Source organism: Lynx rufus, unplaced genomic scaffold (assembly GCF_022079265.1).
Source record: "Lynx rufus isolate CCGP_SWC_20201006 ecotype Redwood Valley unplaced genomic scaffold, mLynRuf1.p SCAF_3, whole genome shotgun sequence".
In the NCBI taxonomy this organism is placed as follows: Eukaryota; Metazoa; Chordata; class Mammalia; order Carnivora; family Felidae; genus Lynx; species Lynx rufus.
This window is the reverse complement of record NW_025814845.1, coordinates 106,093,432-106,120,906: the sequence shown is the minus strand read 5'-3', so window position 1 is coordinate 106,120,906 and position 27,475 is coordinate 106,093,432. Positions and strand designations below refer to the sequence as shown.

Genomic DNA, 27,475 nt, shown 5'->3' with positions numbered 1-27,475 from the left:
ATTTTGGTTCTTTCAATCATTCATTAAACTTACAAACTAATGCTTGTTCTTACATGTCTTGGAAGAACAAATTAATACTATCTGAACAAATTAATAACCTAGGCTCCTAACTCCTGTGATTTTGGCAGGTTATATTTTCACTTTCTAAAACCTGTACAGAAGGGAATTGTTAGGTAGGGATCTATTCTCCTATCAATATGCATATGGAGTTATCCTTAATGAGTGTTACAAGAATGCCTCCGAGGAAGAGCAGACCTCATCATGCCTTCTTATCAAAGCAATGAAAAGTTGGCCCAGTGCCCTAGTGAAAGACTTAGATGGAAACATCAAACACAAATCCTAACGATAAGAAAGCAATTCATTTACTCAACAACACTCTTAACACCTGAGCTAAGAATACAGAAATGACACTGAAGTTTTCCATTTTTCAAGGGCAAAATAGCAACATGTTAAACAAAGGGTGTAGGATGTTAAGCAGATGAAATTGAGTTTTTTTAAATATGCAGTTGGGTATTCAACTAGGACATTAGAAGAGGTGTGTAGTAGGAGTAAATATGCATTTAATGAATAAACACTGATCACGAACTTCCCATTGATTGCCTTTTTGGGGCTCTACAGAGGATGCAGAAATGATTAAGACACAGTCCATACTGTCAAGACACTTGTTGTCTGGTAAGTTGGATCAGGGAAGTATACCACATTAGTTTCAAGCACAAAGGAGAAATTAATATGTGTCCCAAGAAAATTAGAAAGTGCTCCTGGATGTCAAAGTGGAAGACATTAACTCTAGTTATAGACAGGGAGGTAGACAGCATTTTGAGATAGGTTTAAATTGTAATGCAAACTAGACAGCTTTGGATGGGAGTATTACAGGCAAAGGGACAGCCTCAGCAAAATCATTCAGTTTTTCTGTTTACCTAGGGTATATGTAAATAAGTCTTGGCAACTGTGACTTTGAAGAGGAACTGAGATAGATGCTAAGTCTAGGGGAAAGAGTGAGATGAGGAGCATGATGTTTATGTGCTCTTAACACATCTCACCCCAGATTGCTTTATCAGTTGTAAAAGAGAAAACAGTTACTGTACTGTAGAGAGATCAGACAACACTTTCATCAAGTGTTCAATATTAACATGATGCCATTCCCCAAGAAGGATACCTCATTTCTTTTGCAGTCGTCTAGCCACACATCCACTCATGAGGAAATCTGAATCTAAACATGAGGAAACATCACACAAACCCAAATTGAGGAATATAATATAATTGGCCCATGTTATTCAAATATGTCAGTGCCAGAAAAGACAAAGAAAGGTGAGGAGTTCTTCCTGACTGAAGGAAATTAAAGAGATAAGACTAAATGCAATACATGATCTTGGACTGGATACTGAGCTAGAGGGAAGAAATGGCAGAAAAAAACAATATTGAGACAACTGACAAACTGAAATATAAACTGTACATTCTTTTATTTATTTTTGAGAGAGACAGAGAGATGCACACATGCATGTATATATGCAGGGGAGGGGCAGAGAGAGAGAGAGAGAGAGAGAAAGAGAATCCCAGGCAGGCTCCACGTTGTGAGGGACAAGCCCAATGCAGGGCTTGAATCTCACAAACCCCATGCAGTTATGACCTGAGCTAAAAATCAAGGGTTGGATGCTTAACTGCCTGAGCCACCCAGGTGAGCGGGAGAGGGGAAGAGAGAAAGGGGGGACACAGAATCCAAAGTAGGCTCCAGGCTCTAAGCTGTCAGCACACAGCCCGACATGGGGCTCAAACTCACGGACATGAGATCATGATCCAAGCCAAAGTTGGAAGGCGTCCCAAAACTATACTGTTTTAGATGTCAAACTTACATGGATTGAGATCCACTCACGCCAGAGGTCATTTTCCATACTTGTTAATATGGAATCAGTTTTGAAAATCACTATTAGCATATTGGTACCATTGCCAGATAACAGTTCTCAGACAGACACACACACACACACACACACACACACACACACACACACACAGAGCAAAGTAAACGGAGAAAGAGAATGATAAGCTTTTCTACTTAACAGAATGAACTGAAGACCAAACTTGTTCATGTTCAAATGCATGGGTTTTAGTAACTATGTTTTATTCTTACCAAATCTCTAAGATATTAATATAGGAACTGCTTAGTTAAAAAACAAGCCAACAAAAAAAGATAGTACTTTCACTATAAATGTGTTGGGGAGCTTGAGGACCAAATGAAGAATAATTATTTATGTAATGATAATTATGTCAGGCTAAAGACCAACTTGTGTGAATGACTGTAAACAAGGAACACCAATTAGCAATTTCAGCAATGAGGAACTGGCTTGTAAAGTATAAGGAGAGCATGGGACTTTGTGAAAATGTAGAAAGGAAGTACCCAACATATATACACACTAAGGTGTATCTATGCTGAGAACTATAAAATGTGTGGATACATATGAAATGTAAGCACTTGGATTCTTACTAATACAAATGAACAAGAGTAAAGTTTTCAAAGAGATCTCTAGCACAAGTGAAATTTTAGGGTTAATGGAAATGCTACATATCTCAGCTCTGAAATCAGTTATGTGAGTGCATGCATTTGTTGAAACTCAGACTGTTCACTTAATATCTGTATATTTTATTCCACCTAAGATATGTCCCAAAAACTGCAGTAGAAAGCACACAAAATTCAGTGTCAGGATACCTGTTCTGTCACAAACTAGTTCTGTGAGCTTAAGCAAGACATGTAACCTCAGGTTCCTCATCTAAAAACCAAGAACACTGTGTTAAATGATCTCCTTAATACAATACCTACTTCCTTACCAGAGAGTGTAATTGATAATTTTTTTTAAGTAGCAATGAATTTATGAAAATTAATAACCTGACCTAGGACTTTAACAATTTTTATAAAATTTTTTAAGATTTATTTATTTTTGAGAGAGACAGAGCGTGAGCAGGGGAGGGGCAGAGAGAGAGGGAGACACAGAATCTGAAGCAGGCTCCAGGCTCTGAGCTGCCAGCACAGAGCTCAACGTGGGGCTTGAGCTCACAAACCGTGAGATAATGACCTGAGCCAAAGTCAGACACTTAACTGACTGAGCTACCCAGGTGCCCCAGGACTTTAACAATTTTAACTTTAAAAGTTTCAATTATTAAAAAAAAAAAAGTTTCAATTATAGAGGTGCCTGGGTGGCTCAGTCAGTTAAGTATCTGACAGCTCAGGTCATGATCTCATGGTTTGTGGGATCAAGTCCCACAAGGAGCCTGCTTGGAATTCTCTCTCTTCCTCTTTCTCTGCCCCTCTCCTGCTCATACACACGTGTCTCTCTCAAAATAAAGAAATAAACTTTTAAAAAGTTTCAATTATATTAAGTAATACATGAATATATTGTCATCATAAATAGAAATTCAAATGATACAGACAAAGCAAATATTCCTTCTGGCCCCCTTCTCATAATCCTAGAGAGGACCTGTCCTCTCAACAATACACCAGGTTGCAGTGTATTCTTCTAGGCTTTTTGTTGTTGTTGCTAAAGAGGCAGTATGGCTCTGTGGCTAAGTATGAACACTGTGAAGTAATGCTGCCCACGTCCACTTCCCAGTAGGACCATAAGCCCAGCGTAGAACCTTGTTGAAATCACCCAAACTCCCCATGCTTCAGTTTCCCTATCTATAAACAGCAACAAAAACGGCAAACATTCACAAGGTTGTTGTGAGAAGTAGATATGACACACATTAAGCAGAACAGAGCCTGGCACCCAGTTGTATCAGCTATTACTGATAAACTCTTTGCTGTTTCATAATAAAATGTGTACACTTGCTTCTTTCAGTACAGTTGAAGAATGAGTAATTTAAACACCCTAACTCAAAAGAAATCACTCAGAGCGTCAAAGTCACTCAGAAAAATCATTGCTCTTGAGACAAAAAGGTTTCTTCAGTATTATTCAGTACACCTTGCAGACGGAAATCAGGCCCATCCAAGTTCTGCTGCCAACATTTCAGATTTTTGCTTTGTATAGGAAGTACTAAATAGGTGAGGGAGGAGGGAAAACTAAAATTCAAGAGAGCCATGTCCAGCCTTGTTTCTGTAGGTCTATCCCATCACTGAAAATCATCAAGTAGTCATGATACCTAAGGACCCAAGGATGGCAGGAAGCATATCTCATAACACACAGACTTATGTGCAGAGGTATAGTATGCTTGCTCTATCAATCATTCTGCATTTACTTGGTAAAATATTTTCATTTCCTAATGCAGAATTCTTCAATGAAAAAAAAAAAAGGCCTGCCTGGTTGTTTATTATTTCAGTGACACAAAAACACATAGAAATAAACTTTCAACTGACACGAGGGAGAATAAAGTACCACATTTTCTTCCAGTCAATTTTTAACCTTTATACACAGCGATAACAGCCGGTGCCAAAGGTTCTTGATTCTGTCTACATGAAAGGGCAGTAACTGACACCCTCTAGCCCACAAGTGAACATACTTAAATAATGAAAATATGAGGGCCTTCCTGGCTCCTTCTGCTGGGGTGGACCCTGCATTAGCAGGTGATCTGTTAATTCTTGTGACAACGCACCCTGCAGAGAATGCACCCATGTAGTGCCCTGCTGGAGATGAGAGAGAGACCAAGAGGGTGGGGATAAAGGCCTGGAATTGCCCTTTAACCCAACCCAAGCATGTTTCCCGGCCTTCCTGGCTGAATACCATATCAACGTGTTTCCAAGAGCAACGGCTGAACTTGGGTAGTAGAGTGAACTATGGCCCTTGTGGTGTGATTTAAAGATCCCTCTGCCCCTAAATTACCCATCTTCTTAAAACTGCTTAATAGCCTGTATTTGGAACTTATTCCTTGAACTTAATAAGCACTGTTTTAAAATGTGAATGTCCCTGAGATAGTGTGTTAATGTAGTAAGTCATCCAATCAGTCATTCTCACCATGGCATGAATTCATTTCATCCATTCTTTTCTTTCTACCAGCTGTCTGAGATCGCTAAATCTAGGGAATGAGAGTTACTGGGTTATGTTTTACCGTTGTTATTCTATTTTTATCTTTTGACTCAGAAGAACTTAAAAGGGAGGGAAAGATAATTTTGGAGCATGGGGCACTGCCAGGGAAGGGGGGTGGGGAGCGTAGATAGGATGGGCAGCTAGAGGACAACAGGAGGGCCCTGATCCCCCAGGGCAAGGAGAGAGACTCAAGAAATAAGTGCAAACTCAAAAAGCCCCATTATTTCACAACTTTGGGACCAGCCTACTTCAGAGAATACTATTCCAGATGTGGGCAATGACCTAGAGTTGTATAAACTCTGCTTAACTTTCAAATTAATAGCACTGGAATTAATAAAGGAGCAATTTTTCAGTGCATAAACTGAATTTAAAATAAACCAATAACTGGAGAGCCTGGGTGACTCAGTGGGTTAAGCTTCCAAGTTTGGCTCAGTTCATGAGCTCACAGTCAGTGAGTTCAAGCCTGGGGTTGGGCTCTTTGTTGACAGCTCAGAGACTGAAGCCTGCTTCAGATTCTGTGTCTCCTCTCTCTGCCCCTCCACTGCTCATGCTCTGTCTCTCTCTCAAAAATAAACATTAAAATAACCCAGTAACCACATGAAAAAAAGCATAAAGAAAAATTCTAAACACACACACACACACACATGCATATATCCCATCATGTACATAATTAAAATTTCTGTAAGGAACACAATTCCAAAGTTGTAAGTGATGCAGAGAAAATAACCCCACCTATATATTTCTCCTTCTTCACTGGCAAAACTGAAGGTTGTGGTAGACTTCTGTATGATGACATTGGGTGTGTATGGGGGGAGTGGATCATCTTCCCATACTGGCCTGCTCTCCTGTGCTATATTTCATATAGTCATGGCCACAGCCATATATGGAGTGGAATAAGGACAGGACCTACACAGCTGTTGGTCTCCCAAGGATGGAATTGCTGGCTTCCTCTCTTTAAATGTGGGCAGAGCAAATGTGTGAGCCAGCAGCTATGAACTGGCTTCAAATAAATGACTGCTTCCCAGATTTGCCTAGATTGTAAAAATTACTAGGGTGCCTATTTAAAACAAGCCACCCCTCAGAATTCTGATTCAAAAGCTCTGAAAAGGGCCCGGGGAAATTGTTTTTCTCCTGTACTTTAGATGATTTTGGTAATCAGGCAATCTTCGTAAACACCAAGACAAGAAATCTGCAATTTCAGGGGAACCTGGGTGGGTCAGTTGGTTAAGCATCTGACTTCGGCTCAGGTCATGATCTCACAGTTCGTGGGTTCGAGCCCCGTGTCGGGCTCTGTGCTGACAGCTCAGAGCCTGGAGCCTGTTTTAGATTGTGTCTCTCTCTCTCTCTGCCCCTCCCCTGTTCACGCTCTGTCTGTCTCAAGAATAAACATTAAAAAAATTTAAAAAAAAAGAAATCTGCAATTTCAGAAAGAAAACCAGGAAGAGGGAGAAGCCAGAGTTGTTTGTCCCCTAAGTTTGGGAATATGCATTAGGAATATGACAAGGTAGATAATTACTTTAGACCCAATCCACTGCCTATCTTGAGCAGAAAATTTTCCATGATGTTCACAGGACACAGGAATCCAAGATAAAGAGGGATTTCAACTCTTACATGTAAAGGCCTATTAATACCCACAAACTCACTATATATAGTGAAACATACAATGAAAATCTTAGTGTCACAAAGCTTTTCTTCCATATGCTGGTGGTAATAAAATCATAGCTCCACCACCACCAAAAAAAAAAAAAATGAATCTCAATATTACAATAGTACAGCCAAAGTTCTGAGATAGTAGACTAAAGCTGGTTAATGCAGCTAATTAAACAGGTGGATACTACTAAAACCTAATTTGAATACAACCCCCAAATGTAATACAACTTTTCACAAGAATTCCTCTACCATAGAAGTGCGTTAGGAACCGTATCCAGCAGCTTCACAAATACATTGTGTGGGCCTAGAAGGGAGCATAGGAAGATAAAAACAAATAATATGGAGTGGTAGGATTATAAGTAAAGTTTTCTATATTTTTTTTCCTTTATTTTTATTTTAATACGGATGTAATAAATAAAAATTAACTATTGTTAATGTATTACTTGCTATTTCTATTTTGTCATAAAGCAAATTAAAATATTCCTCAGTGACAATTGAGTCAGTTTACTAAAATTTCTTCTATTAATAAAGATATTATAGTCCATCAACATATTTCTTTGTAATAAACTCATTTTTATTTATTTTTTTAAGTTTATTTATTTATCGAGAGAGAGAGAGAACAGGGGAGGGACAGAGAAAGAGGGAGAGACAGAATCCCAACCAGGCTCCACACTGTCAGCACAGAGCCCTACATGGAGTGGAGCTCGATCCCATGACCATGAGATAACAACCTGAGCCAAAATCAAGAGTAGGGTGCTTACCCAACTGAGCCATCCAGGTGCCCCTAAACTATTTTTAGACATGGAAATAATACAAAAAGCATTGAGAGTCTTCATCCCAATTTATTGAGAGTCTTATCCCAATTTCTGAAAAAGTATTTTATACAGTATGAAAACAGAATTAAATGTTTATTAAAATAGCACTGGACATTCTTAAAACATAAAATATGCAATGGAACTCTCTAAGGCAGAGGGAAGGTGAGTGCAAATTCAAGGGAGTAAGGACACAAGAGACAGGAATGGGCAGGACCTGCTTCATGGGACTTCACTGTCTACAGGTGGCCTGGGTCTTTGCTGCCATCTTCACTGCCTGAGGATGAGGCACCTCAGCCTCCAGAAAGTACACCATGGTTAGTCCTACACACCTTCTCCCCAGAACAGCTCAATGGCAGTAGTGTACAGCTGGAACCATCCTATCTGGGCCTTATGATCCTTTCATGTTTTGATAGAGGGAGGAGGAGAGAGTGCCTAAAGGTGGGACAGGAAGAATTATCACAAAGAGGATCCCAGGCTCTAGAAAGGAGAATCTGGCAGCCTGACAATGCGTGAAAACAACTGATATTGGAGGGAAGGGCTAGAGCCCAGCCCTGTGATGGTGGGGAGAATCATGACCAAGAGAAGGAAATGGCAGAAAAAGGAAAAAATAGAGACCCAAAGAGAAACTGTGAGGACTTGCAACCTTGCTGATCTGCAGAGGAGTGTAGACAGACAGACAGAGAGACAGATGCTACTGCCTGAGGGTCCTTAATGATGCTGTTTGTTCTCAGGCAGACCTGGCTGAGCACATGCTTTCCTGTCTGGAATACTTCATGAAGATTTTCCTGTTTGACCACAGCTGACTAAAGGATTTTACTTCCAGATCATTTGTTAATGGGGACGTAACTGCACAACAGAAAGGCAGGTGCTTGAGTCTAGGCCAATGGGAAAAACTGAATTTACACATCTCTCCCCAAGTTTAAAAATATGATGTTTGAAATCTGTACTGAAATCAAAGATGGCTTTCCTATATGATAATTTTTCTGCTTAATATTTTCACTAGGAAGATTCAAGCAGAATCAATAAGAAATTTCTTTTTATATTTCGGTTTGAGATTTGATGCTCTCCTTATTTTGAGGATAGTAACTGGGTTTTACCATTACATCTAATGAAAATAAGAAAAGTAAAAAATTATTTTTAAAAGGCCTTGAGCAGTATATGACAATGTACAAGAATTCATAGTTTTCCTATAAAAGTCTAGTTCTCCTGCCCCTAAGTTTCAGAGAGAGAGGTCTGGCTCAGAAAAACTATTTTGTCAAGTAAAAATGGCTCATAAAGTATTTAGAATTCTCTTTTGATTACTCTTACTGTAGAAAAACAGCAAAAATGGTTATGGGGACTTTTTTAAAATAAAATTTTCATTATATGCAAAGGAAATGGTACAAGCTACACACTAAGCTGTTTGTAGTTTTGAATTAAGTCAAGTAAAGTAAGGAAGCATCCAAGATAAGGCTGAAATACACCCTTCCCACTGGGGATCTGCTATCCCTGATTAAGAAAACTGTAATGAAGCCAATCCTGGCAAAAGCAAGGTGCTAGCAAAAGGAACCTTCTCCATTTCCTTCTACAAATACACACAGCAGGACTTTCATACTCGCTAGGTAGTTACCTCTCTGTCTCTCTCTCCCTTTGTCTCTCTCTCACTCTGTGTCTCTGTGTGTCTTTCTCTGTCTCTGTCTCTATGTTTCTCTGCATGTGTCTTTCCCTAATCCTAGCCCCCTTCAAAAGACTGTGTGGGGGAGTGCCTGGGTGACTCAGTCAGTTAGGCGTCCAACTTTGGTTCAGGTCATGATCTCACAGTTCACGGGTTTGAGCCCGGCATTGGGCTCCACGCTGATTGTGCAAAGCCTGCTTGGGATTCTCTCTCCCTCCCTCTGTCCCTTCCATGTGTGCTTTCTCTCTCTCAAAATAAATACATAAAGTTAAAAAAAAAAAAAGAGACTGTGTGGAAGATAAGCCACAATGCATTCCAGAATTCCTCAAAGTAGTATTTAATGGATCCTAGAAATTACAAACTACTACAATTCTGCTGGTAGTGCTATGCAGATGCATGACTACTCTATTTTAAGCTAGACTGGGGAGAATACTTGAAGAATTCTAAATTCTCACTCCCCTGGTAATGTACATTGTTTATCATCCAGATTTGCCGTGTGTCAGAAAGCCACTGCTATGGCAGCTATTCAGCAGCTTATGCAAAATGAGCTCAGTTCAGTTAGACAACCGATGTCCATGTAACCTATCACCTGTACTAGAAACAGCTCTGGACTCAGAGTATCCCCCCTGAGGCTTAGTGGGTGGCAAGACAGGCCAGAAGAGGGAAACCAGGAACTCCAAATAGATACAGCCCAAGTGCAGAGGTGGTGATGGCCAAGGGTCCCAAGAATGGTGACTGGTATTTGGGTTTCACAGGAGGCAAAAGGAAGACGATCTGGGGCCCCAGGCAGCACACCAAGCCAGGGAGGAGATTGGCTGGGGCTTGATCATAACACATGGTAAAAGTCAGTCACCAGTCATAATAAAGCAAGCCACATCAGATCCTTTTAAGAATTACTGGTGGTAGGGATAAACCAGTACACGTAAATACGTGGAACTATGTATGGGAGAAAAACTCTAGAAGTTATAAGATTAGGTATCTAGTCTCATGTTTACTCCTTACAAACTGGGTGTCTTCAGGCAAATCACTTAACCTCACCCAGCCTATTTGGGCAGCTCTAAAGGAGACAATACCTGTCATACCTGTTGCACAGGTTTCATGGACAGATGTGATGAAAGGACAGGTGTGGAAGTAGTTTAAAAACCATAGTGTTCTAGAACTGTGACACAGTCTTCTTTTCTTCTTTATTGCACAGCTGAGGGACACTCTGGACTTACAAGAGGTACAGTGGTTCAAAATCCTTCAGCTTCACCACAGAGGGAAGTGAGGAAGCATCTGGGCTGGGGAAGAATTTGTGCAGCTTTTAAAAGCCTCCTCTGCCAGACTCTACTGCCACACTGTCTCCCTCCAACCCATGAATACTCACTGAGAGTCATGCCTCCAGTCCAGCAGTATTTTCAGTTATTCATTGTCAACATGATATTTGATTTATGTCATAAGTTGAAACTGGAGGCATGGAGACCACAAGGCCCACAGATGTACTTTCTTTGGTTACAGTGTGGCCTATACAAGTAGTTTTCTACGGCCCTCCCCAAATTACATATACTCTCTGTAGTTTTTAATATCTAAAAATCTGTATAGTTCCATAAAAATTTAGTTTTCTAGCATCTTTTTGAAAAAGCAAAAAATCTGGTAACACTGGGTCCAAATTCCCACAAAGCAGCACTCAAATTTTAGGGAGCATCAGAATCACAGAGAGATTGGGGCGCCTGGGTGGCGCAGTCGGTTAAGCGTCCGACTTCAGCCAGGTCACGATCTCGCGGTCCGTGAGTTCGAGCCCCGCGTCAGGCTCTGGGCTGATGGCTCAGAGCCTGGAGCCTGTTTCCGATTCTGTGTCTCCCTCTCTCTCTGCCCCTCCCCCGTTCATGCTCTGTCTCTCTCTGTCCCAAAAATAAATAAACGTTGAAAAAAAAATTATAAAAAAGAATCACAGAGAGATTGTTAAAATATAGAATGCAGGACTCCACTCTCAGATTTTCTGATTCAGTAGGTCAGGGATAGCCTGAAAACTAGAATGTCTAATAAATTTCCAGGCAAGTCTGATGCTGCTGGTCCAGGAACCCTACTTTGAGAACTAGATCTGCTAGATCATTGCATGGGCTACTCCTGGTAAACAGAGATGGCACACTTCAGTTTGCCATAGCCCCCACCACCTCCTTTGTTAGTGACACAAGTATCTGTTGTCATTCATCCTGCTCACTATGTTGTTTTTCTTATATGTGCAAAACCACTTGACTAACTTAATGTAGTTGGCCTTCTAGGCATTTGAGTTAACTGTTTCTGCTACTTGAGGGCAAGAACTTTGCCTTAATTCTATACCCACTATTCCGTCTCCTTTACCCCTTCTCTTTCTTTCTCTCCCTTACATATACACTCACCATCTCACAGTGTCTTAACATGGCATTCAAATATGTTAGTTGCTTTGATTTCATGCATAAAGTCTGAACCCGTCAAGGCCTGAGCTTGAAGGACAGCAAGGCTTTTAAACTAGGATCTGGTTTTGACAGTCCTCTTTCCTCCTGTCTACCGGATTCAGGTCTATGCTGCCTCAAATGTGGATGTGGGAGGCAAAGAATAAAGCAGATCATTACACAGGGTCAGGCATAAGTTCTCCTGAGATCCACTTCTCCTGAGATCCACTTCTCAGCTCCCTATACCTAGCCCCAAATCCTCTAAAATTAGTTAACATCCAGAAATACTATCAGTTGAGCAATTTAACAAACTGCATTCATAAATTGGTTTTATGATCACCAGCTTGAGGGCAGGGGGCAGGCACAGGTGGTAACTCTAGATCCCTTGTAACTTTCTTTTCTTTGAGCCCACTAATGAAGATGTGGAACAAATTCTGTGCACATTTTGAAATCCACCAAAATGCAGGCCAGACTCTTCTCCCTCATGTCTATCCTTTACCTACGTATGCTCTATGTTTGGTCCTAAGCCATGGTTTGTGTAAAATGGTCTCAAATTTAATTTCCACTAAGAGTTTAAAAGTTTCTCTTTTCAATAATGAAATAAGGGCAGTTCATTCCAGACACTCCGTAAAGGATTTCAGTCTTTAAGGCCAAGAAATTTTATCCTTCTTTTATGGGCTGACAGCAAATAAAAGAATTTGTTTTGCCAAAAGGGGTACCAAGGTAATTTGTGAAGACCTCACCTCATTAAAATATTCTTGAAACATGACCAAAAAGAAAGAAGTTAGAGGCCTTTCTTGCACTGTCAAAAAGTAGCCTCAGAGCAGTATTATTATCACTTCCATTTTATGGGAAAAGGCTCTGAGGCTTATAACAACCTCCCAGGATTATACAGGTATAATCAAAGAATCAAACTCACCATTAAGCCCATGACCTCCACATTACCAATTTATCTTCACCATCCACAGTTCTTATACCAAGGGCATGCCTCCCCATTAGAGTGCCTCTAAAAAGCTTAATAACTCAGAGGCTGCAGATGGCCCAATACACAAAGCATAAAATAGAAGACCACATGGTGATTGCTTCTTAAAACAAGGAGAAAAACAGAAAATCTGCACAGTGAATCAGAGCAAAGATATGCAAGCACACTTTTATAAGTGACAAATGACTCCTAGGTCAGAAAGGCTTTGCTTGAATGTAATAACAAATCCTAAAAAAGAACAGATTCCTCAGAAGAAGGAGAGTGGGAGGTAGCAACACAAGTAAAAGAGCCTGAGACAAAAGTTATCAAAGCCCATCAAGCACTCTCCAAAGAGTCTTGGCTGGCTGTCCCAATCTTTAATGAAAAGAGATACCAAAAATCTGTCAATTTCAGGAAGCCCAAAAGCCATGAAGGGAAAGACCAACAGATTTAACCACATAAAAAATTAAACATTTCTATAAGTTAAAAGATGCCTTTTAAAAAATCAAGACAAGTGAATGTAAAAGAGGAAAAACTATTTGAACACATGTTAGAAAAAAAGGTTAATATTACTACTACTATAAACATCCCCCCCACCAAAAAAATGATAAAGGACAAGCAATCCAACAACAAAAAAAAATTCACAAAAGAGGAAATGAATGGACAGATCATAGAAGAAGAAATGCAAATATCTCAAAAACATACAGAAAAATTCTCAACCTCACCTGAAGTCCAGCAGCATATCAAAATGAAGGTGTGCTGTTTTATCAACCGCAGTGCCAAAAAAAAGAAAACCTTAAGAAGCTAAAAATATCAATAAGTATAAGTGGGGTGTTAGAATGCTACATACATAACCCTTGAATCATAACAGTTTGACTATGTATAATAAAAATAAGTATGCCCAAAAATCCCTGTGTAAGTATACCTCCACATTTCAAAACTGTGCTGTTCAAGGGTCAGCTGTATTTCTTTGTAAATTTCCATTCAGCTTTCCAAGTGGTGTAATACTTTAAACAAATTTATAGGTAAGATAATGATATGTTTATACAGTAAATATAGATGATAGAAGATAATGGTTTCAATTCATTAAAGTTACCATGTTGACTGAAATAATGCTAATCTAATGATGCTATGTATGAGATGGGGTATTAAGTTTAGATCCATTTTGTCTTTAAACCAAAGAAGAAAACAGCGAGATCTCTCCTTTTCCACTCATTTTTCACCCAGTATTCAAACAGATTAATGGTCCCCCCCAAAACCAGAATGTAGATCTCTTCTGATCTTTACTTAAATTTTTAATGTTTTGGCCTTAATTTTTATTCAAAAAGTATTACACCAAAATAGGATATACCTTGATTACAGAGCTATTTGGCACCCTCTTAAATTCTGAATTTGAAATAAGTGCATCCCTGCCCTAGTTCTGACCCTGTGTCACATCTTCGGTGCACAAGCTCAGATAATGTCAAAAAAAATGTTCAATATTAAAATAAATCTAGTCAATAAAACCTTCTCATATTTTTTTCCCCACATGGTAGCCTGTAGGTTAAAAAAAATGTAGTACATAAATGTCATTCATGGTGAGGTTGTTCAAAGTTTTGGGAGAAATTGATGATAATATTGTACATTCTTTATTTGTACCATTTGAAACTTATTGTCTGAGATGGGAAGGAAGATATCTACCAAGATGCAGTATTAATTGGTGGCCAATAGGTTCTAAAATACAAAGGCAAACTATCATTATGCCAGTTAGCACTTCTATCTGGGTTATTCTTTAATTAACAAGAAAATAATTCAGAACTGATATTAGATAGCTATTTATGAAAACAATAGGATTTAGTTTTCTTCTCTGAAGACATACATAAAGCTAAATGAAAAATAAAATCTTCAAGGTTTCTCTCTAAAGGGGAAGAACATTCAGTAATGCAAGAAAAAATGTATTTAAAACAATATTAATAACTTACTTATCAACTGTCATTTAGGGAGCACTTTCTGCTATAAGAGATAATGACAAACTAAGACATAAGCTGAAGGTATAGTCAGGAGAAAAAATCCATATAAGAAACAACCTCTGAATAAACTACCATGCTGTATACTAGTCCCAGGCACTGTTTTTGAAGTGTTGAAATGTGTTATACAATTATTGAATAAGATTGGACACATTTGTCTCCAAAACAAAGTAAGCTAGCAAATAACTAGCATATTCACTATGATAATTGGGTACAAAAATATGCATTTCTGGATACAAATGCAAATAATTAGCTAAGCTATTACAGGTAGCTCAGCTAAACTCAGTTTGTCAAAATTCAGAGTCTTAACAATGTACGTAATAATGAAAGACTGTTTATATAAAATCTTTATATAGGGTACATCAGTGGCTCAGTCGGTTAAGCATCCGACTTCAGCTCAGGTCATGATCTCACGGTTTGTGAGTTCAAACCCCACATCATGCTCTGTGCTAACAGCTCAGAGCCTGGAGCCTGCTTCAGATTCTCTGTCTCCCTCTATCTCTGCCCCTCCCCTGCTCATGCTCTTTCTAAATAAATAAATAAATAAATAAATAAATAAAATAAAAAAAATTAATAAAAAATAAAATATTTATATAATTAAAAAGTCATTATTTAAAGGCATTCACAGTTATCCTAATGGTGCTTTTTTGTTTGGATTTTGTTTAAAAATAAATGAATGAATGAGCCCTCTTACCTCAAATCCCACTTTGGAGAGCCTTCTGACCTCAAATCCCACTTTGGAGAATTACATATTGAGGCATTTTAAGTAGTGGCAAAACACATGCACGCACACACACACACACACACACACATAACCCTCAACATTCACCAGTAGGGGCGTGACCAAATAAAGTCTGAATATAAACATTGTGCAGTTATTAAAAAGAACAAAAATAGCGTTATTTGGGAGACAGTAAAAGTCAGTGGCTAGCACTGTGGACTTGAGAGCTACATTCCCCAAGTTCAAATTGCTGCTCCCACAATCACTAGCTGTGCAACCTTGGGCAAACTAATCACATCTCAGTTCCTCATCTACCCACTGGGGATAAGAGTATCTACCTCATATGTTAGTTGTGCAGGAAATGAGATAAAACATAGGGTCTGACATCCAGCAGGTACTGGAATGATGCCCATATTGTTTGGGGAATGGGGGTGAAAGCTGTACAAATTTTATAGCATAGATCTACGTTAGTTAAAAATATTTTAGAGTATTTATTAAATATAGTTGAGCATTCAGAGCATAAAAATATTTTAAGCACATTGTACATGGGTTTAATGGTGAGAGGAAGAAAGAAAGTTTTAACTTTTTCTTTGCACATTTGTTTTGTTTGGCTTGTTGCAAAGAACATGTAGTTTTGTAGTTTGAAGAATAATCCAATAACATTTTTTGGAAGCGGGGTGGGTGAGGGTACTAACAGGAATGGGGGATACAAAAGCATAATTAAAGATTGGAGAGTGAGTCTGGAAACTGAGAAATTTGGCAGGTTAGAGCACAGAATACACAATGGAGAGCAGCAGATATAAGGCTGAGAGTGAGCAAAGGAAAGGTCTTGTGTGCAAGGAAAAGGAGTGTGGACCTTACCCAGATGTTCATGGAAAAATCTTTGTGACAAAAGAATGCAAAGTACTGGCTGTACTCTGGCAATGTGAAAGAAGAACTCCATCTCTCCACCAAAACAAAAACTTTCTATGGCTCCCTTTTACCTCTTATCAGGATAAAGTCCAAACCGAAGTCCATGGCTCTTATCACCAGCCTTCTCACCCTACCCCGCTCCAACCTCAAACTCCAGCCACATAGATCTACTTGGAGTTTTTAGAAAGCCCTGCTTTCTCCAGGTTCTAGACCTTTGGTTGGACTGCAGCTTCTGCCAGCACTACCCTTCCCCCACCATGCCATTCCTTGTTCTGCCTGGCTAATTCCTCAGAGCTCAAATAACATTTCCTGGGAAACTCACTTCAGTCCCCCAAGGCTCAGTTTCCCTTCTAGGTCTAAACATATCACCCTGACATTAACCTAAAAAGAGTACTTTTGACATTTATTTGTAATTGTCAGTTTATCACCAGCTTCCCCAACTAGACTGCAAACCCATAAAGGCTGGTACTTGATATTATTCCTTGTTGATTCTTCAGTACCTAGCACAGAACACAGTCAGATACCTATAAACATTTGTTAAATAAATGGATATATTTAACTATACAAGCCATCTAATTCCCATTTCTTGTATTCTATTTTTTCCCAAAAAGTCTCTGCTTTAATCTCCAGTCCTTTGTTTGTCAGCCCATAGGCAGAAAATCCTCAACAGGTCATATCAGTGCAAGTCTGAGTCCATGTGACAGTTATATTGCTCACTGAAAACTAACATATTGACATAAGGGTTTTATATGTCAATCTTGTAGCTTGGTTAAGTTCTGCCCTAGAGGGAAAAACCTCCATATGCTGGCAAAAACTGGCAAAATTCATTCACTCATTCAGCAAATATTTAATAACTCCCATCAATGACAACCTTCATTCTAAACTGTGACAACACAGCAGGAAACAGGACCAACAGCTCTACCATCATGGAATCACATTCTATTGGGGGTGAGCAGAGGGATTGAAAATAAACATGTAAAAATAAGATAATTTCAGGTAGTGCTAAATGTGATAAAGAAAATTAAGCAGGATAGGGAATGATTGAAGTTGAGGGAGACAGAGTAAGAGCTCTTTAGACATACATCAGCTTCTTTGAGGGGTGAACATTTGAGCTGAGTCCTAAGTGATGAGAATATTCTCAGTCAGGCCTTAGAAAATCTAAGATAGGAATGAGCTTGGAATATTCAAACAAAGATGGAAAAACAATATGGCTGGAACATAATAAGCAAGGAAGGTAATAGGAGAGTGACCATAAGGTAGGTGTAGAATAGATGATATAGGCCATGATAAGGAGTTTGGATTTTATTACAATGCAAAAGAAAGACATTAGCGAAGTATAGATGGAGAAGTGATAGAGTCTGATTTATATTGTTAAATGGTTAATGACAAAGAAGGTAAGAATGGACAAACAAGAAGCTGTTGTCATTGTCCAAATCAGAGCAACTGATTTTATACTAGGATAGTAGCAGTAGACCTATGGAGAAGTGGTTGGTCATGTTTGATATACTATTTTGGAAACAGGGTCAATAGGACTTGATGTTAAATTAGATGTTAGAGGCAAGAGGAAAAGAAGAATCAAAACTTTTGGTTCTTCTTGTCAGAAATTCCTGAACCTGTTTCCTTTTAAAAAGCAGGGTTCTACTGGAGAACTTCCTTTCAATAACCACAACAAAGTCAAAGTCAGTCAAAATTTCTGCTAGTGTAGGACAATACTTGAATTATCTGCACAAATCCATTGTAGAGAATTCAAGAAGAGTTTATTTTGTGTTAAATTAAACCTTTTAAACTTGACAGATTTTTTTGCAATCAAAAACATAGGTCATTTTATAAAGACCCAAGTGCTTAGAGAACGTAGGTTTGTGTCCCTTTAAAAAGTGCCATTTCCTTGAAATTGGAGAGATATTTATGCCCAGAGCTTCTATTAGTTATCACTTCCTTATTTTGCTTTATAATCTTATTTTCTCATATAATGGCCATACTTTATACCATTGTTTTATGAATGTTCAAACTAAGGCTTAGCAACCTAGGTAAATTATAGCACAGGAAGAAACAGAATAACAAGCCCAATTTCCTCAGTCAACCCATTAATGTATTCATTCACCTTCTGTGAAACTTGGGACATAGTGTATGTTAAAGAACTCTTTAAGGCTACAGAGCAATTCTTTTTCTCCTGAACTTAACTCTTCTGATGTTTTATGTATATTGCCCAGTGATAGTCTCTTGGAAAATAACATTTGAAAACAAACTACACTTACTGCTATGCACAAATCTATTAGGAAAAAAAGCAAGCAGCATTGATAATAACTTCATGGCTAAAAGAACTCAGGAAAACTCACAGTACATATTTATTGTGTTAACATTCATAGCACTATTAAGAATGGAGAGTATTTAGGGGACACAGTAAACCACATCCTTCTTCCTACCAAGTTGTGAACAAACTGAAAAACAGGCAAAACAGTAGACAGCTGAGAATTATCACTCTTACTGATAAAGCTGATGCTGGGAACAAGGCACCACCAATGGGAGCAGGCATACTTACCACTGAGTCACTGACTGGCAGAGCAGGATGACAGAGACTCTCCCCTCCACCCACTTGAAGACATGTCCCTGTAAAATCTGCAGTAAAAAGAAACAGACCAGAAGGCATGATTCCTGATGGCAGCCTTGCTCCAAGAGTAAAACTGGCCACAAGGCTGAGCTTTCTCACCTAGTTTCTCACCATTCAGCATCTTGCCAATGGGGAAGAGGCCAAGAGGCCCAAGAGGCTAAGAGCGTTAACAGAATCCCCTGCAACTACACTGTATTCCCTACATAATTTTATTGTCTTAAACTTAGTAGTTTTCAAACTGGAGTCTATCTACACTGGGATTCTATAAGTACTTTCCAAGGAAAACACAGATGATTTTTAGGAAATCAATCCCATTTATTCAACTTTCATCTACTCTGTCCTAAAACTGAGCTGCCTAAAATATGACTGAAGTTGAAATGTCACAACAATTCTGTTTTTCCAACTTCCTGTAAAAATCATTCTTTTCCCACTTATAAAAAACAGACATCCTCTCACTCATCCCAGATCTTACGATGGCAAATGTTCCCGTGTACAAAAAAGCTTCTGGAGGCAAGGGAAACAAAAGCAAAAATGAACTATTGGGACCTCATCACAGTAAAAAGCTTCTGCACATCGAAGGAAACAATCAGGAAAACTAAAAGGTAACTGACAGAATGGGAGAAGATATTTGCAAATGACATATCAGATAAAGGGTTAGTATCCAAAATCCTTTATAAAGAACTTCTCAAACTCAACACCAAAAAAACAAATAATCCAGTGCAGAAATGGGCAAAAGACATGAATAGAACTTCTCCAAAGAAGACATCCAGATGGCCAACCGACACATGAAAAAATGCTCAACATCACTCATTGTCAGGGAAATACAAATCAAAACCACAATGAGATACCACCTCACACCTGTCAGAATGGCTAACATTAACAACTCAGGCAACAACAGATGTTAGGGAAGATGTGGAGAAAGAGGATCTCTTTTGCACTGCTGGTGGGAATGCAAGCTGGTGCAGACACTCTGGAAAACAATATGGAGGTTCCTCAAAAAACTAAAAATAGAACTACTCTATGACCCAGCAATTATAGTACTAGGTATTTATCTAAGGATACAGGTATGCTGTTTCAAAGGGGCACATGCACCCCCATGTTTATAGCAGCACTATCAACAATAGCTAAAGTATGGAAAGAGCCCAAATGCCCATCGATGAATGAATGGATAAAGATGTGGTATGTATGTATGTGTGTGTGTATATGTATACATATATATGTATATATATATATATGTATATATACATGTGTACACATGTATACATACATGGTATGTATATGTGTATATATGTATACATATATGTATATGTATATATGTGTATACATATATACACACATACATACATACATCTTCTTCATCCATGTATGTATATATATGTGTGTATATATATGTATGTATACACACACATATACACATACATGCAATGGAGTATTACTTGGCAATCAAAAAGAATGAAACCTTGTCATTTGCAACCACGCGGATGGAACCAGAGGGTATTATGCTAAGCGAAATTTGTCAGTCAGAGAAAGACAAATATATGACTTCACTCATATGAGGACTTTAAGACACAGAACAGATGAACATAAGGGAAGGGAAGCAAAAATAATATATAAACAGGAAGGAGGACAAAACATAAGAGACTCTTAAATATGGAGAACAAACAGAGGGTTACTGGAGGGGTTGTGGGAGGGGGGATGAGCTAAATGGGTAAGTGGCATTAAGGAATCTACTCCTGAAATCATTGTTGCACCATATGCTAACTAACTTGGATGTAAATTTAAAAAAATACATTAAATAAAATGGTAAAAATAAATAAATAAATAAATAAACAAATAAATAAAATAAACTTAAAAAAAAAAAGCATCTGAGTCACCAAAGAAACAATGCTAATGCCAATGTCAATATTTAATTTAATCGAGGCACGCTAAGCCTGTAGGAAGATTTCCTGATTTTCCTCATCTTATACATCTGTTAAGAGAGAAGCACAGAAATGGTCCAATACTATTTCCGCTTCCACTCCCTGACAATGCCAAAGAATCCTGTTGAGATACCAAAGAGAAATACTGAAGAAGGTTGAGCCTTACTTCATCTGGGTAACAAACTCACAGCAAAATTTCATATATCTGTCTCAGAATTCAAATATGGAAAATTTGTGGAAAACATTCTGGGAAATACTGGTCAGCTACAAGGCACACCTGCTCAGAAATGAGAAAGAACTTGATGTAAAATCTCATTCTCCTATGTCTCAGTTACATATTTCAGAGGATTTCAAGGAAAAAAATGTTAAAAAATTACAAATTTCCAATAAACAGATCAGTGTTATACATAAAAGAAATATGTATCAGAAGTCAGTCAATGTTTTGTATTTTCTTGAGCAATTATACACAGGAGAAAATATTTTCATTAATTTTCACCTAAAGATTACTGAATAAAGAAAATCTATATTGTTTTACTCAAACATTACTGCTCATTGTCATTTGTTAACCATTTCTTAACATCATTATTCATCCCTATCTTTTATGGAGATTTAGATACGCAGTTTTCTACATATAGTATTCTATTTTATATAAATGCATTTTGAAATGCATTTACAATAATCATTTAGTCATTTTTGGTAAGTCCTGTACCGAGTGGTATTATTCTGTCTTTTTCTGTCTTCTATTCTGTCTCCTAGCAAAAAATTACATTCATGAACTATTTGGGAAGAGGGAGCTCCAACCATTTCATTGAGAGACATATTTCCAATAAAATTTTAGTTCTCTTTAGTAGCTATGTGTAAAAATTTGTAATGTGGGGTGCCTGGGTGGCTCAGTCGGTTAAGCGTCTGACTTCGGCTCAGGTCATGATCTCGCAGTTCGCGAGTTCGAGCCCCACATTCGGCTCTGTGCTGACAGCTCAGAGCCTGAAGCCTGCTTCAGACTCTGTGTCTCCCTCTCTCTCTGCCCCTCCCCTGCTCCCACTTTGTCTGTCTCTCTCTCTCAAAAATAAATAAACATTTTAAAAAATTTTTTTAGGGGCGCCTGGGTGGCGCAGTCGGTTAAGCGTCCGACTTCAGCCAGGTCACGATCTCGCGATCCGTGAGTTCGAGCCCCGCGTCGGGCTCTGGGCTGATGGCTCAGAGCCTGGAGCCTGTTTCCGATTCTGTGTCTCCCTCTCTCTGCCCCTCCCCCGTTCGTGCTCTGTCTCTCGCTGTCCCAAAAATAAACATTGAAAAAAAAAAAATAAAAAAAAATAAAAAAATTTTTTTAATAAAATTAAAAAATAAAAAGAAATTTGTAACACTGTTATAATCAATTATGTACTCATAATTGTAATAATAATTCAACCCAGAAGAAATTTTTGACACTTACAACTTTTAGTCATAATTTTTTTTAATTATAAACAAATTTTTATTGCAGAAAAGAATGACAGAACAAGCAGTAAAATATATTTGAACATAAAAATATATTTTTAAAACTCTTGTGGGGAAGTAGAGTGAAAATACAAACTCATAGAAAAAATAATGTAAATTTCTATAAAAATGGACGATGATGAGTATTCAATTTCTATGGAATTTGATTTGATTATATGCATCTTAACCCTTTTTATTTTAAAATATTCATATTTACTTTAACCAGAAATTACATCTTTTGCAACTAATTTTAGGACAAAAAATTTTACACATCAACTTAAAAATTATTTGGGGGGTATGTCAGCAAAATGTATAAAGACCATTGCCTTATGCCTTCAGCTTACCACTGAGATCAACTTCGGATATGGTTATCCTCCTCGGACAAGAAGTCAGAGGTCAGTTAGGGCAATTGTGCTCGCATCTTCATAAGGTCTCTTCTCCCTTTTGTGGAATCTCCTGGGGTCACTGGTATAGATTTTGTTCCCTTGAATGTCCTGAATGGGTCAAAACAACATATCACTAAATCAGCTCCAAGGCTGTTTTGTACCCAAGGCTATAACTGAAAACCTGCTCTATTGCTGTCTCAAATTATGTCCCCCTACCTTTTTCAACATTAATAGAAGTTCCTAAAAGAAGATCAAATGATAACTAAAACTACTCTAAAAATTAAAAGCCAAAAAGATGTGCTCAATTTGATTATGACCCCCTCCCAATATGAATTTTCCAGGGAGAAATGAAAAGTTCAGATACTAAATTACCTAAATTACCCTGGCAGTGAACTTAGCTCCTAAAACTGAAAAAACAAAAAACAAAAAACAAAAAACAAAAAACAAAAAAACCTCCCCCAAAGGGCCCATCCTGTTAAGCTTACCCAAGCATCCCCTGGCATGGGCAGGCCCCTGTGAAATTTAAGATATGAAGCAGTAGAGTAGAAAGCACACTTTCTGTGGGAGGCCTGACTCCCATGGGAAAGGGGAAAGGGAGAAGGTGGGCTGCATGTGCCAAACTTACACATCAGGAAACTTGTTAGTAGCACTGGAATAGAGTATTGAGAGTTAAGATCATGGCACCCACTCCATACTTCAAGAAATATCTGATGCAGGAAAGAAGTATTTCCCCCTAAAATAAAGAAATAGAACAGAATTATAAGAAACAATCTCTCTTATTTAAGAAATATTTATTGAGCTCAAATTTCTGAGCTAGATTTGCTGGGAGATTCATAAGTGAATCAGAACTGGATGCTGCCTACCAACCAACCACTAACATTTGTAACAGACACGTATATGTCAATGCCACATATTTTAGGTTTTTGCTGCAATAGTGCCCTACTTCCAGTACCAGTTTTTGTATTAGTGTAGATTAGGTTTTGTTTGCTAGCAAACAGCTCTAAACATCTCAGTGGTTTAGAACAGCAGAGATGTATTTCTCACTCATACGACTGTGTCTGTCACCTAAAGGCTCTTTTCTACTTTGTCCTGAATCTAGGACCCTCACTGAGGTAAGCAACCACCATATGAAACATTGTCGGGGTGACAGATTAAAGAAGGCCACAAATTCTTTATCACTCTTCTCCCCAGTCTCCATTCAAGAGGTGGAGTTTATTTCTCTTCCCCTTGAAACTGAGCTGGCCCTGTGACTGCTTTAACCAATAGAATGTGTTATTTCTAGGCCTAAGATTTACAAGACCTGGAAGCTTTTGCACTTTTGAGAGTCCTGAACTACTAAGAAATTAGGTTACTCTGCTGGAGAAGCCATTGTGAAGCAAGGCCCTGGGATAACACTGGGAAGAAGAAAGCCTTGGCTATTCTCGCATCCAGTCAAGCTTCCTAATTACTTCAGCTCCAGAAAATACCTGGCTGGAACCACGAGACCCCAAGCAAGTTAAGACAGCTGCCCATGAGCCCATTCAATCCACAAAACCATTAGTGATAATAAAAGTTACTTTTTTTTAATGTTTATTTATTTTTGAGAGAGAGAGAAACAGCATGAGCATGAGCATGAGCATGAGCATGAGCATGAGCATGAGCATAAGCATGAGCGGAGGAGGGCCAGAGACAGAGGGAGACACTGAATCTGAAGCAGGCTCCAGGCTCTGAGCTGTCAACAACAGAGCCCAACACGGTGCTTGAACTCGTGAGCCTTGAGATCACGACCTGAGCCAAAGTTGGACACTTAACTGACTGAGCCACCCAGGTGCCCCAAACCAGTTACTATTTTAAGTCACTAAGATTTGGAGTGGTTTGTTATACAGCAATAACTAAAACATCCCATCATTTTGCCAAAAGGAAAGAGGGCATGAGACATTATGCATTCTTTTCTTAAGTTTATTTATTTTGAGAGAGAGAGAGGGAGAGCATGAGCAGGGGAGGGGAAGAGAGAGAAGGAGAGAGAATCCTAAGCAGGCTCTATGCTGTCAGCACAGAGCCCGATGCAGGGCTCAAACTCACAAACCGTGAGATCATGCCCTGAGCTGAAACCAAGAGTTGGACGCTAATCAACTGAACCACCCCGGAATCTCCCTTTAAAAAGAAAAAAAAAATTTAGAAATTGTGCATTCTTTAAGCTTTTACTTGGAAGTGATACAGACCACTTCCAATCACATTTCATTGGCCACACTGAGTTCAAAGGAATAGGGAAATGCAAGTCTGCTATGTGTGTGGGAAAAGAAATGGAAATATTTGGTGGCCAGTACTATTACCTCCCAGAGAGAGGTCAGGGCTGGAGAGGTACATCTTCCATAGAGATGAGAAGTAAATCACTAAGTAGATAAAATGTCAAGGAAAAAAGTAACAAGAGGAGAAAAGAACACAGATAATGACAGATGCTTACAGATGACCTCTGGGTGAAGCAGGGGTGGATTATAAGGAGGAAAGGGGAGGTGGAAAAGACTCAGAAAAGGAATATCTACAGATGCAAAAGGAGACACGTAGGGATCCAAAGCAGAGTTTCAGTAACAAAACGGTCAAGAAGAGCATAAAATAAAATGGATAGTATAGGGAAGAAATTGGTAGAAATTCAGAGAAAGAGATCATTGTGGGCTGATACAGCCTGGGACAGAGGCAGAATTAGAGAAGGAATTGGAAGGTAACAGAATTTTGGTGGAGAGAGGATTAAGAAGGGCACTCTCAATGAGGAAATAGAATGAGTAAAGTCTTGGAGTGGGGAATGAATTTAGCAATGGGGAGGATGCAGATTAGGTATTGTAAAAGGAAATGCATCAAAGTAATAGAAGTTATGTGTAAAGATTAGGTTTGCTGCAGAAGGGGAGGAAGCAAAGCCATTTGTGGATTTATAGACGACTTTGAGTGCCAACTGAGATTTCTGAGTTGTTTCCTTTAAATAGCTGAGTGCCACTGGAGATAGGGTGTCCAAGTTAAGAAAATCAGTATACAGGACTAGTGCCTTCATGTGGAACAAAGAAGGGAAAGAAGAGCAGAAAGTTACTACAGTATTCAAAGCAGGAATATCCTGTGAGGGATTGTTACCTGGCAGAGAGAAAGAACTGCCTTCTCAACCAATTCAGTGGGCTTAGAATGAGAATAAGTTGCTCAGAAAAAAACTTTAGACCGGGGGCGGGGGGGTGGGCTTCAAGTGTGGAGAAGTTGAGGTATTTATTTTATCAAGGATATAGAAGAAAATGTTTGACTTTTTACTCTCATGGCAAACAATGTTGGTTACCTACCCAACCACTCTATTTTCTTGACAACTTCAATACTGCTCAATTCATCTCTTCCTTTCAAATCAATCAGGGAAAAGAAACATACATGTGTATAATTCAGCTCCAAGGTAAATCCTGATGGTTTAAACCACTTGGTTTAACCACTCAACTAACATCTTTCTAGGGGAGGAAAGAAGATTGTTTTTTTTTGATGCCCCAATGTCAGGGGTGTGCTACTGTCATTTAGTGGGAAGGGGCCATAGATACTAAGTGTCCAGCAATGCATGCCACAATCCTGCATAAAACCGGCCAAAAGTCAGATGAACACTAACCAGACATGGTAATCTCAAGCTCCTTGTCAGTTACTGTTTAGGGAATAGTTAGTGACCCAGTTCGGTCAATAACATAGAAGGAGTGGCCTGCTATGCAGCTTCTCAGGTGGTTTCTTCCTGCTTATTGAGATCATCCCAATTGTATCTATCTTCTCTCCCAAGCATCTCATCCCAAGCATCCATCTTCTCTCCAAAACCAGTTTCTTCCCAATCATCCTGTTTCCATCATTGGCATTTCCTGTTACCAATTCCTAAAGCAGTTATGACATCTAACCATTAACCTCAGGATGACCACTCAGATTTGCCTGGGACACTCTAATTTTAATCCTGTTCTCCCAGTGTATAGTGCCACCTTTCAGTTCCAAAAATATTCTAGATTGGAGACTAGACCATATGGTCACTTACTTTTCCCAATTAAATCCTGTTCATTCTGCCCCAAGAAAGTACAGGGGTGAGCAAACTATGGCCTATAGACTCTTTTTGTATCTTTGTAGATCAAAAAATGGCTTTTACAGGTTTAAAGAGTTGAAAAAAAATACTATTTCATGACACCTAAAATGTCAGTGTCCATAAATAAAGTTTTACTGGAACACAATCATGCTCATTCCTCTAAGCATCTTTTAGGTTGCTTTCTTACTATAAGACAGTTGAGTAATTATGAAAGACAGGCCTAAAATATGTTTGGCTCTTCATAGAAAAGCTTGCAGACCCCTGCCCTAATGCCACTTAGTTCTAAGTTTCCTCATTTCTTGCACTAATACCATAGGCTACTAACTTGTTTTCCATGCTTTTCCTACTCCAGTCTTTAATACATCCGGTAGATAATCTAGAGAAGTTTTATCCGGTCATTTGCCCCTTCAAACTCTTCAATGGCTCCTCCAAAACGGGCAGTATAAGTCCAAGCCTATCTGTTGACTTAAGACTACCAACCTGATTTTCCAGACTTTTTGCTCCTGATTACTGAAGCGAAAATGGAACACTAGTCGTTTCCCTAATAAGTACTTTAGTTCGTATCATATGCCCCCACTGCTTTTCGGGTCTGTCCTCCATCGCCCCGGTTCCTCAAGATTAAACGAAAATTGTTACTCCCTTAATACACCTTCACTCATTTATCACACCGATTGTTCACAGCAAGTAGTTCTTGGGAGTGGCCGTGGGGGAACTCCCTGACACAAAGACAACAGACTAGGACACGAGACAGCAAGTCAAAGGAGTTGAGTGCTTGAGGTAAGGAGCCCAGAATAAGGCTTCAGAGGTGAATTTATACCAGATTTTTAAAGGACTTGAGAGGCTAAAAGACTGTGAAAGACTTAGGGAGATTAAAAAAAAAATGTAAATAAAGTCGA

The 27,475-nt window shown here is 38.8% G+C and overlaps 1 long non-coding RNA gene across 1 annotated transcript in view; it reads right to left on the bottom strand.

Moving 5' to 3' along the window:
• Positions 1 to 23,236, bottom strand: part of LOC124520060 (uncharacterized) — a 70,021-nt gene extending 46,785 nt beyond the window's left edge. The window contains exons 1-3 of the long non-coding RNA XR_006964241.1: positions 23,151 to 23,236; positions 22,484 to 22,633; positions 18,679 to 18,755 (exon numbers count right to left, since the gene is read on the bottom strand). This is a non-coding gene — a long non-coding RNA (uncharacterized LOC124520060). The remainder of the gene's footprint in view (positions 1 to 18,678; positions 18,756 to 22,483; positions 22,634 to 23,150) is intronic.
• Between the last annotated feature and the right edge of the window lie 4,239 nt (positions 23,237 to 27,475).